This window comes from Anolis carolinensis, chromosome 3, assembly GCF_035594765.1.
Source record: "Anolis carolinensis isolate JA03-04 chromosome 3, rAnoCar3.1.pri, whole genome shotgun sequence".
NCBI lineage: Eukaryota > Metazoa > Chordata > Lepidosauria > Squamata > Dactyloidae > Anolis > Anolis carolinensis.
In genome coordinates, this window is record NC_085843.1 from 88015221 (window position 1) to 88027801 (window position 12581).

General features: G+C 42.2%; 1 long non-coding RNA gene across 2 annotated transcripts in view; it reads left to right on the forward strand.

Annotated features, from left to right (window-relative positions):
• The first annotated feature begins 1043 nt into the window (after positions 1–1043).
• Positions 1044–12581, forward strand: part of LOC103278348 (uncharacterized) — a 179655-nt gene continuing 168117 nt past the window's right edge. For both annotated transcript variants that reach the window (XR_010004255.1, XR_010004254.1), the window contains exon 1: positions 1044–1350. This is a non-coding gene — a long non-coding RNA (uncharacterized LOC103278348). The remainder of the gene's footprint in view (positions 1351–12581) is intronic.

Genomic DNA, 12581 nt, shown 5'->3' on the forward strand with positions numbered 1-12581 from the left:
ATCTTACAAGATCTGGAAAAGATAAATACATCTAATATACTTTACATACAATAAAAATAACATTTGTTTGTAAAGGTCCTTTAGCACAAGAAGATTGAATAAAGAAAATATAATTGTCAAGCACTAGAGGAAGGGCACGCCAAGTCAACTGACATAACAATACAACTCATGTCAGCCCAAAGATGCCCAGTGAGCAAGTTAACTGCCTGCAGTTATTTCTGTCTGCAGATAAGCACCATGACGCAATGCCCACAGGCAAAAGATCCCACCTGTTCTACTCCTGAGGATTCATGTAATGCAATGCTGAATGGAGAACTTGCTGAAGCGGAGAAAAAAATATTTTCAGGGAAGCTAGAATGGCAAAGCAACTCCGTGCAGAACATACACATTCCCAATCTTTCACATAAGCAGAAGATATTAATGCTTCAAGGATAAATTATACCCAGGAGGTAAGCTGTGTAAGATTGTGTTGAGAGTACTTTGTCATTTGTTATGACTTTGTTGTGCAAAAATCATATGAAGAAAGAAAATTCTTGATTTCAATAAATAGCAATGGAAGATGCTGGATTAAAAATGAAATCACAGTCTTTTTAAACCACCATGGGTAAATTGGTAATGAGACTTTACAGAATAAGAGCAATTGGTGAAAACCTGTACAACATTTGTCCAGAGGTTTTACTGTAGATAGTTTGCCTAAAACAAAAACAAAAAGCTGAACAAAAATCAGAAGATATAATTAGAGGTGGAATTAGTGCTTTCCCCTCCCCATGGGATGATCCTCAACTTATCTATGGGTCATATCAAAATCTATCATTATGGTCTTTAGACTTTCCCTAGATTTATATATGAGATCAGCTCATACATATGGTATTATGTTTTTAATGCAGTTTTAATTCTTACAATAGCAGAGGCAGACCAACAGTGAGGGGAACCTTAAGCGGCCACATATGGCGCACACCAACAGGGGGCGCCCGCGGCCGTGCCACCGTAAAAAATGTGATTGATGAGCGATAGGCATGAGGCATTGCATGAAGTGCCAGGGAATGCCTGCGCTTCTTCGAGGGGCCTCTGGAAAGGAGCCGGGGTGAAAGAGGTTGAGGGAAGGCCAGGCCCACTCAGGAAGGGCCCAAGGCTCAACCCAGGCTCCATTTTCACCAACCGTCCGCCCAGGGGTGGAGCCAAGCCGAGGCCAAGCTGAGCCGGGGCCTGGCATGTGATGGCATTGGCAGAGGAAGCGCTGCTGGCCCCGGTGGAGGAGCTGAGCGCCCAGGAGGCGCAGGCCGCCTCGCTCCCTTGTTGCTTGGCAATTGTGAGGGAAATCATGGCCCTCTTCCAGGATGCGGCGCCCAGGTGAGGAGGGGGAGGGGAAAAAGGGAAGGGGCATCTTGCGAAGCCTGAGAGGCCCAAGGCGAGTGGCAGAAGGACTCACAGATCTATACAAGCAGATATATGTGACTTGGCGCGAGAAAGTGAGCTCGGGGGTTAAGCAGCATGCCCTCATCCGCATGCCCTGTTTAGGAGGGCACATGGACACTGAAGAGTGAGGGCAGGAGGGGGACGGATGGTTTTGTGAAACCACAACTCCCATGGTTCCATAACATAGAGTCAGGGTACTTAAAGTGCCAACATTCTCTTTTTCTAAACTACAGTATACACCAGGCATGGGAAACTGTGGCCCTCCAGGTATTTTGGACTGCAACTCCCAGAATTCCTAACAGCCGGTATCAAGGAACATGAAAGGCACTGCAGACTAAGTCTATGCCCAGCCCTCTCTAATCTGCTCATGCTCTAGTCCTGGTTCTGGTTGTTGAGTTGTTTGTTTTACTTTTAATGATATTTTTAAACCCAGTGTTTTTAATTGTCTTAACTTGATTGTTTATATGCTATTATGTTTTTAACTGTGTTTTAGTTGCTATATTTGTGTATGTTCTGTGCTTGGTCCCAATTGTAAGCCGCCCCAAGATGATTGGTGGCGTATAAAAATAAAATTATTATTACAATCCAACTAGAGAAGCCAGTCACAGCAGAGCACTTGATGAACCTACCAGGACAGAGCACATTATTTGAGAACACAGAAATGCTGTGCTGCTCAAACAACCACCATGTCAGACTACACAGAGAAACCATTGAGATCTACAAGCATGTGGACAAGTCGCCAGAGGAGGGCGACTAAAATGATTAAGGGTCTGGAGAACAAGCCCTATGAGGAGCGGCTTAAAGAGCTGGGCATGTTTAGCCTGCAGAAGAGAAGGCTGAGAGGAGACATGATAGCCATGTACAAATACGTGAGGGGAAGTCATAGGGAGGAGGGAGCAAGCTTGTTTTCCGCTGCCCTGCAGACTGGGACACGGAACAATGGCTTCAAACTACAGGAAAGGAGATTCCACCTGAACATCAGGAAGAACTTCCTCACTGTGAGAGCTGTTCGACAGTGGAACTCTCTCCCCCGGGCCGTGGTAGAGGCTCCTTCTTTGGAGGCTTTTAAACAGAGGCTGGATGGCCATCTGTCGGGGGTGCTTTGAATGCGATTTTCTGCTTCTTAGCAGGGGGTTGGACTAGATGGCCCATGAGGTCTCTTCCAACTCTACTATTCTATGATTCTATGATTCTATGATAAGTTCAACAGAAAGGAGGAAACCATGAAAATGAACAAAATCTGGCTACTTGTATTTAAATTGTCCTTCCCTTACCAGTTTTTGTGCAGTACAACTGTTTTAAGGTCTCTAGAGGAGCTCAAATCCAATCTAGGAAATCTCAGATGAGGCAAGAGGAATAGAAGGAAATCCTTTATCTCTTATTCTCATTTCTAGTGAAGGATCAAGACATATAGGGAGAACTGCTGAATAGTGAATACTGAGTAGCTAATTCTGCCTGTGGTGTCTCAAGTGGAAGCAATTGAGGTACATGAAACAAAACTTTTAACAGACACTTTAAATCTCACTTCATTTTCAGAGAAAGCTTCCCATTGAAGTTTCCTTTAACTGCTTTTCTCTTTCTTTATAAGGAAACACTTAACATTTGTACAGTGCTTTGAACAGTTCAAAGTGCTCTACAGACACTATATAATTGGAAGGATTTGTAACAGGGATGACCTATTAGCTATTCATTCCCTCCTTAAGAGTTTTTGTGGCTTTTGCTGTCTCTTCTCCCTCCATGCAACTGAGGTAGCAGGAGAAAAAAAAAGCTTTCTCGTGTAAATGATGCATGTGGGGGCCACGTGCTTTGATTTTAAGGTGGATTGTTTTCCCAACATTGCCTGGAAGCACAATCCTCCTTTGAAATAAGGTGTATGATCTCACATGATTTGTGTACCTCTAGGAAAAGACTAAATTTCAAATTTAAATCCAGCTTGCGCATTCAACAAAAATACCTGCTGAATCTGTTTCTTTACCAGTTTATTCACACTACACCACTTATAGTACTATGATTCCACTTTAACTGTAGAATCCTGGGCCTTGTAATTTAACAAGGCACTATTATTCTCCAGCTGAAAATATTCAATATCCCTCCCTGAACTACAAATTCTAGGATTCCATAGGGCAGGCCCATAGCAGTTAAAGAGGATTAATGCTATAACCTCATAGTGTAAATGACACTCTCTCTCCATCAATTTGACTATCCCCTATCTTCCTATTATCAGATAGTAACTAAATCATCACAATGTATCCAATTGTAGCTTTTGACTAGCTGGTGACATACTATGTAAAGGTAACCATTAAAATGGATCCTGCTTCCTGGAGGCATGATCCTAGAGGCGGGAAAGCAATCCTAGTTTAAATTAAATAGCATTCTTTCTTTCTCTTCTTTTCTTGGTGCTACAGGCTCATTGTGACAAAAGTTCATGCAGCCTATCATGGGAAACACATATACACACTGTATGCTCATTTTCCCAATTATTCTCGATTTGTGGTGATTTGGATGTATAACTAAAGTTTTATAAAACCCATTTCACTTTTTACCATATCTACTTCAATCCTTCTGTTACATGCATGAAACTATTGTTGTTTCCACTTTATGTAAAACGAGTTTAGGATAATCTCAGCAAGACATAGCCATTGCTTACTAAGCTCAGCCTAATGCAAGGGGATCACAGTTTAAATTGAGAAAAATCTTGCAAAGAAAATGAGCCTGCTGGGTGAAGCCATTTGTCTATGTTATTACACAGGTCACTGATTTTTGTGAGGCAAATGGAGTAAAGAGGCAGCAACAAGCTAGGCAAAATAACATCGACAGGAAAATGTGTGTGCTCACATGCATTTTTGTGCTAATCCAATAAAATCCATATAAAAGCCATATCACATTTCAGTGTATGTCTAAGGTCAATTTGTTGCCATATGTCCCTTGGCTGTCATCCAGCCCTGCCTCATTAAATCGCATAACACACTAAGTAGCATTTCTATTGATAGTTACTTTGCAGTTATAATAAGCCTGTCACTAGTTGTACATTGAATGAAACTTCTGATAATAGCTTCACAACAAATTGAATATCTAAACTTCCCTAATTCCTGGGTGCTATTTTATGGAGGAAAGGGGGAGAAATGTATGTATCGGGAATAACTTCCTGTCCATCATATGCCCCATCCTATGCCTCTCTAAAAGTTATCTGAGGCCTCTCCCACACAGTTGTACAAAATACACATTGAACTGGATTATATGGCAGTGTGGACTGAGATAATCCAGTTCAAAGCAGATATTGTAGATTATCTGACTTAATATTCTGGATTATATGGTTATGTGGAAGGGCCCTGAATCAGAATATCACCTGCATGCATTTCCTGCACATGAGCATTCAGCCACAGATTTTATGGCCTTCTGTTTGTTCCACAGGGCTCATAGATCTAGACCTATTGTTGTCGAACACCCCCCCCCCCCAAACAGAAGATTTATTGTTTTCTAATGGCAATAAACCAGAATGAAATAAAGTGGTATCCTTCCTCTTCTGTATGAGTTTTCTTCACTCTGCAGCAGACCAACGGCAGACCAACCTTCTCAAAGTCAATTTCCCCCCAAAATTATAATTTCCTTATTTACCTTAAACTCCAAGATATGCACTAATCTGAACCAGCACATGTCTCGACCTCCCCCAAGAAGATCCATTTTCCTACACCTCTGACAATGTTCTTTAATCCAGACTGGTCTTGTTCAGCATGGATTTCATGGGGATATGGGTGTCTTTAACACAAAGCTGCAATCAACCTTTATTAAGGATGCCAAGCCAAACGAGGAAGTTTCATGGAAGTCTCATGAAATCAAGAATCCCTTTAATCTAACCCATCCAAACCCTGGTGCAGATCTCATGGAACCCTGTCCATAAACTGGGAATCTTCCTTGTTTGGCTTGGCATCCTTAATCCAAGGCTGCAACCAGCCTCTTTTTGGATTGTATGGAACCCAGTCAGGCAACAGGAGGTCTCCCCCAGGGACAGCTAAATACCAAATGTTCCCAAATAAAACATATCTTCTCAATACAAATCTGGTCGAACAGTGAGTTCTGCCCTTGCATATTGACTCAATTTATTTTATTTACAGTATTTATATTCCGCCCTTCTCACCCCGAAGGGGACTCAGGGCAGATCACATTATGTACATATAGGGCAAACATTCAATGCCCATAAACACATCGAGACAGAGACAACAGACAGACAGACGCGGAGGCAATTTAACCTTCTCCTGAGGGGATGTTCGATTCTGTCCACACGGGGGATCAGCTGCTTCATCATCCACTCTGATGGCACTTCCTCACTTCCTCATTCCAACGTTGTAAATTAGTTAAACTTGCCTCCCCACTTTTTTATAAGTGGTACCTTATTTCCTACTTGATAGATGCAACTATTTTTCGGGTTGCTAGGTCAGCAACGAGCAGGGGCTATATTTTATTTTTAATTGACGGGTGCTCACCCTGCCATGGGCTGGCCTCAAACTCATGACCTCATGGTCAGAGTGATTTATTGCAGCAGCTGTTTACCAGCCTGCGCCACAGCCCAGCCCCCAATGACACTGTCATTGCATATTGACTCAATGACACTGTTCTCGGCTCAGCCCGCCTCCTTGCCTCTGATTGGTGGAGGAACCGAGACGGCAGGAGCTCCCTTATTGGACAGGGATTCCCGTTGCTCCCTTAGGGGCCAATCAGCACGCAGGGGGTGGGGGATGAGTGGCACGAATCTCAAATCGCACCACCCCATTTTCTGTATTATAAAAGTTGCTGTTCTGTATTGTGTGTTATGGCTCCTTGACGAACGATCGCAGGTGTCATCCATTTCAGCTGAACTGAATAAACAACTCGGTCTTCTTTCTTCACATCTGAGGGTGAGATCTTTGTAGCAAGAAACCTTGACTTTTAGTGACTTCCCCCTTGCCAGGATTCTCGGACCTACGCCCGGGGGGGGGGGGTAGGATCTAGGGTTCCCTCCTAAAGAAGGGGACCCCCCCAAATCCTAGCTCGATATCACTAACACATTTTCAAAACTGACTTCTTGACACTTTATACCCCTGACTCTGCTTTGCTCTATATCTCTATTTTTCTCTGATTATCTGCATCTCTGCTGAATCTGAAGATGCACATGTGGGCAGGAGTTAAATAATTAACAAGAAAAAACCCTATATTTAATACATGCCTGGTATACCAACATGCTGTAACCCCAGGACCCCACTCCCTTTCATTCTTCATTGTTATAATTATGAACTATACTTTTATTACTAATAAACTAAATATGAGGTAAGGAACTGTTAACTGTCTTAATCTCATCTATAAGACATATCTATTCTAACCTGGTCCAGATACATGATACACTTCTGCCTTCCCTTTTTCTATTCCTTATTATTAAATATATCTGCTTATTAAATAATTTTATTTCTGATACAAGACATTGACCTCTGCCTGACCTAGTTCAAGAGGCAATGATTCCCAGGAATCTCATGCTGGTCCAGGTAAACCATCCAGCTATTATGGACTCTCACACCCAACAGATAAACTTCCTGCTTGCTGTTTGGGTGTGAACCGGCCATACTCAATGACAAAGGAGATCTTAGCCATTTCAACATTCCTGTGGACATTTCTTTATTTGGCCATCTCTAGAAGGAACTAGGAAAGATCATCACCCACTGTCCCAAGCACCCTGGACTCTACATTTACATAATCCCATCATCTCTATGCCCAGACATCCAAAGCTTGATCCAAGACTAAAAAACCAACAATAGCTATCATACCTGAATCTGTTCTCCATGACTTTCTTTCTATAAAAATTATCTGTCTGTACACTATATCTATTCCATAGAGTTATAACATGTATAAATGTCTTTATCAAAATATAACCAAATAGGCCCAGAAATTGACCTCCCTACAGATTGCCTGGACAGGAAGGATGGGCCTTTCCTTCCAAACCAAAACAGTTAGCCAGGCCATTGTTTCAAAGATATGATGATATTTTACCTAGTCAAACTGGTTTGTCTGTGTATAAAAACAGAAGTCTGGGATGTTAGCTGCCATGACTCTAAACACCTAAAAGCAACATCTTAGCCTTATACCTTTGTTTTCTAAAAACCCTGCCTTTGTTTATTATTGTTGTTGTTGATGTTGTTGATGGTATCTTTATTATTTATTTATTTCGTGTCAAAAGCATTGTACAACAAATACATTTCAAATAATGGAAATAAAAAATAAAATAAAATCACAAGCAACTAAATAGTTTTGGACCAAAAGCGGGCAACAGCAACCGCATTGTCTGTAGCTTTAAACAACTCCTCCTCCGTACATGAGGCAGGGCATTGTGGGCAAGCATACATATGCTGAGTTGTTTGTTCAGCTCCACAGTCACACAAGGTGGAGGATTCCTCCAGGTAGTGCCACCTTGCCAAGTTGTCTTTTGATCTGCCCACTCCACTTCTGAGTCTGTTCAGGGACTTCCAAGTTGCCCATTCTTGGTTTGCCCCTGGAGGAAGACCCTCTTGGGGGGCCATCCAGTTAGAATTGCCAGGTTTAGCTGCCCAGAGGGACACCCTTGCTGCTGCTGGAGGAACATCAAGAGGAGTGGTGGTTCTCATGAAGCCCTTCCTTGATTTGAGTCTGGTGGGAGGAGGGTGATAGCCATGCAGTGGGTGGCTTTCACAATGTTTGACCTTTTTTCTCTCACCGTTAGCAGTGACTTCCCGTCGCACGTTATTTATACCCTGCCTTTCTCTCCGTGGGATTCAAGGCAGCTAACATTCCACACTAAACAAGTTTAAAAGTGCAATACAAAAGTTAAAAAACTAATAGCAATGTGGTAAATACAGTAAATACACTAAAATGGCATTTAAAACTGGACTGAAAACGATCAACATATACTCCCCCTGTATGTCCAGGCTGTGTCCTCCCATGCGGATGGCTCTGCAGCCAACCAGTCCTTCATTCTAGACCAATCCCCAGCTGCCCTTCTCCCTTGCTTACCAATCCCAACATGGATCCTAGTTAGCCTCTTTTCTGGTCAATCGGGGACAGGGGAGGAAAAAGTCAAACTCAGACAATGTTAATTCATGGAAACCTTGATGTATAAAAATTGTTGCACATTCCACGTTGGTTTTGCTTGTACATTTTGGCACCCATTGCAGTTCATTGCATCCCTTCTACAGATTGAATAAAGCCTTTGTCATATGCATTCAACTTGTGGGTTGTCTCTTCCTGGAACATTGACAGTGGGCCTTGCCAGACACTGGCCCTCCTTTCCGCAGTCCTTAGTAAACTAAATTTTAACTTCACTATGGTATCTGAGAACTTCAGCCAGTGAATCATATTTTCACTTATTCTTAAATAGGCTTTTGAAATATGAAATTAGCAGAGTGCAGTCCTTGCACATAAATGGTTTACAAATATAAGACAATAGTCATTTTCACTCTCTGTAATGCAATGTAATGAATCTTACCTTGTTGTGAAATTTCGTTTGGACGCGGGTGAAGAAAGCAGACTGACAGCAGAAGTTGTCTTCAAGATAGTTTACTTTTGGCCAAGAGCAGGTGACAATGTTAGCTAATGCCCAATAAACGCAATGCCACACCTTGTCTGTAGTGGCTTTCCAATTTATCCAATTTTACAGAGCATGCGCAGAAAGCTAACTGACAATGGAATTTGCTGACTATTACAATCCTTTTGGACATGTGTAGTTGCCTTGTAACTTATATAACTCATTACTCATCACATCAGGTGAAGTGTCCATAGTTTGCTCCACGTATGCACTATCCTCAGGTGACATGTTCATAGTTCATAGTTCATCCCACGTATACATCCGGGCAGCCAAATCATTACTGCAGTTTGCATGACCTTATATTGTGAGCAAAGAGCAAATGTCAGGCAGAACATGTCCTGTCAACACTTTCATGGAAAAACAAGATTTTTGATTAAGGGTCATCTAGGTAAGGGATTTTTAGGGTCTTTAAATAAAATATTCAAGAGCTGCTACATTATTCTGGTAGGCTGGAAAGGGAGCCTGGATAACAGTATGGCAGGCCTCCATGTTGGGAGAGAATGCCAGCGAGGCAGCCATCTTGAGTGAGGAAGGTTGGAAAAGGGGAGGAGTTAGGAGACTCCTAGGATTGGCCAGAGGAGTGGGGAGGGGCTGAGAGGAAGAGAAGAGGAGAAGGTGGGAAGTGGAGAGTTCAAGGAGAGCTGGTGTGTGAAGGTGTAGGGTTTAAAACAACTGGGTTCACAGGGAGACAGTGGAGTGCTGTGTGTTGACAGGAAAAGGTCAGACAGAAGTTTGATTTCTTGTGAGAGTTAACACAAGAGGTTGACTCTCCAGGCAGGGTTAGTTAACAGGAAGAACTCTAAGGTAGAGTTAGTTAAGAACCCAGGGGGCTAACTAGATAGATTAGTCAAACTCGTCATTATTATCTGAAGTAGAGCGAGGGTTTTGTTAATAACAGTTAGAATGGTTTGTTTAGATCTGTCTATAACAAAGTGAAGAGAACTGAACAAACAGCCAATTCAAGCTGAAGTGCTTTTGTAACAAATCACGCTTTTTTGTACCTATCAGGAGTGGTTAGTTGTCTGTTTTAAAATAAATAAATCTTATTCTATTTAACTGTCAAAAGGTCTCTACAGCACATCATTCCATCGTCAAGCCTTTGTGATAGTTCCAACATTAGTAACATCCAGTTACTACAGAAAAACCTCTTAATAAACAGTTGTTTGGGAGGCAGGGGTGAAAGCAGTGTTGGCAGGAGTGGGAGCAGTTTACCTCAAATACCTTGGAAAATTCCTAAAACCTATTAGGTTGGTGGCAGCTTTAATTCAAAAGAATGTTTAAAAGACAAGCAGGGTTCACTTTACCCTAACACATATCCATCATCGTCCTGCTATCATATTGTAGGCAGGGGTGGGATCCTATAGGTGTGTGAAAAGGTCTGCCCTGCCTTAATTATAGTTGTCCGTGTCCGTGATCTCTTTTTCCCTTTGTGATAAATGTATTCTGCTTAGCCAACTGGAGATGATGGAGAAATCAAAATGGAGTCTAACTGGTATTGGAGTTCTAGCCAAAGAGAATGGCATATTGGGTCAATCTGAAAACATCTGAATGATCCATGGCATTTAAATGAAACTGAATCCAAAACAGTATCAGCAGAAACCTCATAAGCAATAATAAAAAGGTGAAAGAAAAACATCATTTAAAAATATAATCCTAAAATGCATTAAAGGCCAAATCCAGACATTCCCACTTGGTCATTAAGTTTATTTTCCCTTTATTGCCACTACCACATTTTTCAAAGAATCATAGTGTTTCTTTCCTTGATTGCCTCCTGTTTCTGACATTTGGGTTTTTTCCTACCCTATAGTGAGTGATCCTATTGAACTGACAGCAAACTGAACCTTGAGAGACAAAACACAATCTTATAAATGTTCTCAGTGGTCTTCTTAGTACTTCATCACACTAGAGAAAAACCCCACTTAAAATCCGGTTCCTGCCTCCTGCAAAATTCCAGGGTTTGTGGTTTAGTGAGGTTGTTAAAGGCTTCTCCTTAAATTACAAACCCCAGAATTCTCCAGGAGGCAGAAACCGGATTTCAAGTGGATTTTTTCTCTAGTGTGATGAGGCCCTTAGTGTAATTTGGGTTGTAATTCCGATGCAATCTCACCTCAACATCACTCACAAACTTTATTGGGATGATTTCAAGATTATTCAAACAAGAATAGCGAAAATCCACATATAATGTGTGAGAGAGGAGGAATAAAGGATCCAGTTATACTTCCCAGAGGATGACAGTCTGGACAAGAATGTACACCCAGTCAAGAGACAGACAGAACAGAATAAGAGGGCTTCCTATAATAGGCCAGTTCAACAGTATTCGATTAAAAATACTTTAATTCCTTTTGAATCAGAGAAAAATGATTCTTTTGGGTTTTTCACAGTACACTTTGTACATGGCATGAAGAAAGAAGTTGATTTCATATTTAGTAAGCCATATAGGCAGTCCCCGAGTTACAAACATCTGACTTACATATGATCCCTAATTACAAATGGAGGTGAAGCAACAGGACGTGAGAGGAAATCTACTCCTAGGAAGATTTCATGGGAAAAGGTATCTCAGCTGAAGTTTTATCACCAATCCTTGTTTCCATGACAACCAAAAATTGTCAAAATCCAATTGCCACAGAAAATGAGGTGAAATCTTCTGAACAAGGACACAGCAAGCAAAATTAATATTAACAGAGGTGTAAACCCTTCCCTATGCTATCCCAAACTAAAATAAATGGCTGGAATTACACTTAAAAGGTTTATACAAATTTACCTTAAGAACAATGTAACCTACAGAACACATTAGCAGCCTTGGAAGCAGCATGGAGTTCCTACTGCCCAGCCTCACCAAATTTGGTTCTATGCTACTAGGCAGCTACCTTATGGATGCTCCTCCACCTCCAATGTCACAGCTATCCCCAGCCATGACACACCACCCACCTTCCCCTTGGCACTCTGCCTTGCTAAGAGAGTTGTGAGTGGGAAGGGGGAAAAGCCTCCCCTTTCCCCCTCTCACCCTGTCTTGTTATGTGGGCACTCATCCTGATATCAGGCAGAGCTCCAAGGAAAGTAGGTGATGTGTCATAGCTGGGGACTTCTGCCATGTGAGCCCAGGGAATGTCAGTGAATACAGTTGCAGTCTGTTCTGGTTAGGATCCAGCTCAACTGTCTTCACTGGCTCTAAGGACCTGATCACATTGATGAGGTTCCCCCGTGCTGTTTCACCCACCTCTGTGGAAAATCAGCAGTGCAGCGGGGCAATTTCAGCACCCTGCCTGTCTGGCAACGATGCTTTCCCATCACACGTGTTCCTGTGGTAGCCCTGTTGTTCCAAATGGAATATGGAGAGGCTCCTGTTTTGGTGGTGCAGTCTACTACCATGCTGCCACCCCTGTTGAGCAATTGAACCTTTCCGGAAGTGAGGCTACGTTGTGTGATGGGTGGCATGGAGCTCTGTCACTCAATTGGGGTGGCAGCATCCTAAGACACTAAAAATTTGTCATATGATGTTGTAGGCCAGGGGAAATCCCTGTCAGTATTAGGACTTAGCTTGACTCGAGGCAAGGCTGCATTAAGGGAGCCTTGCACCAGATTA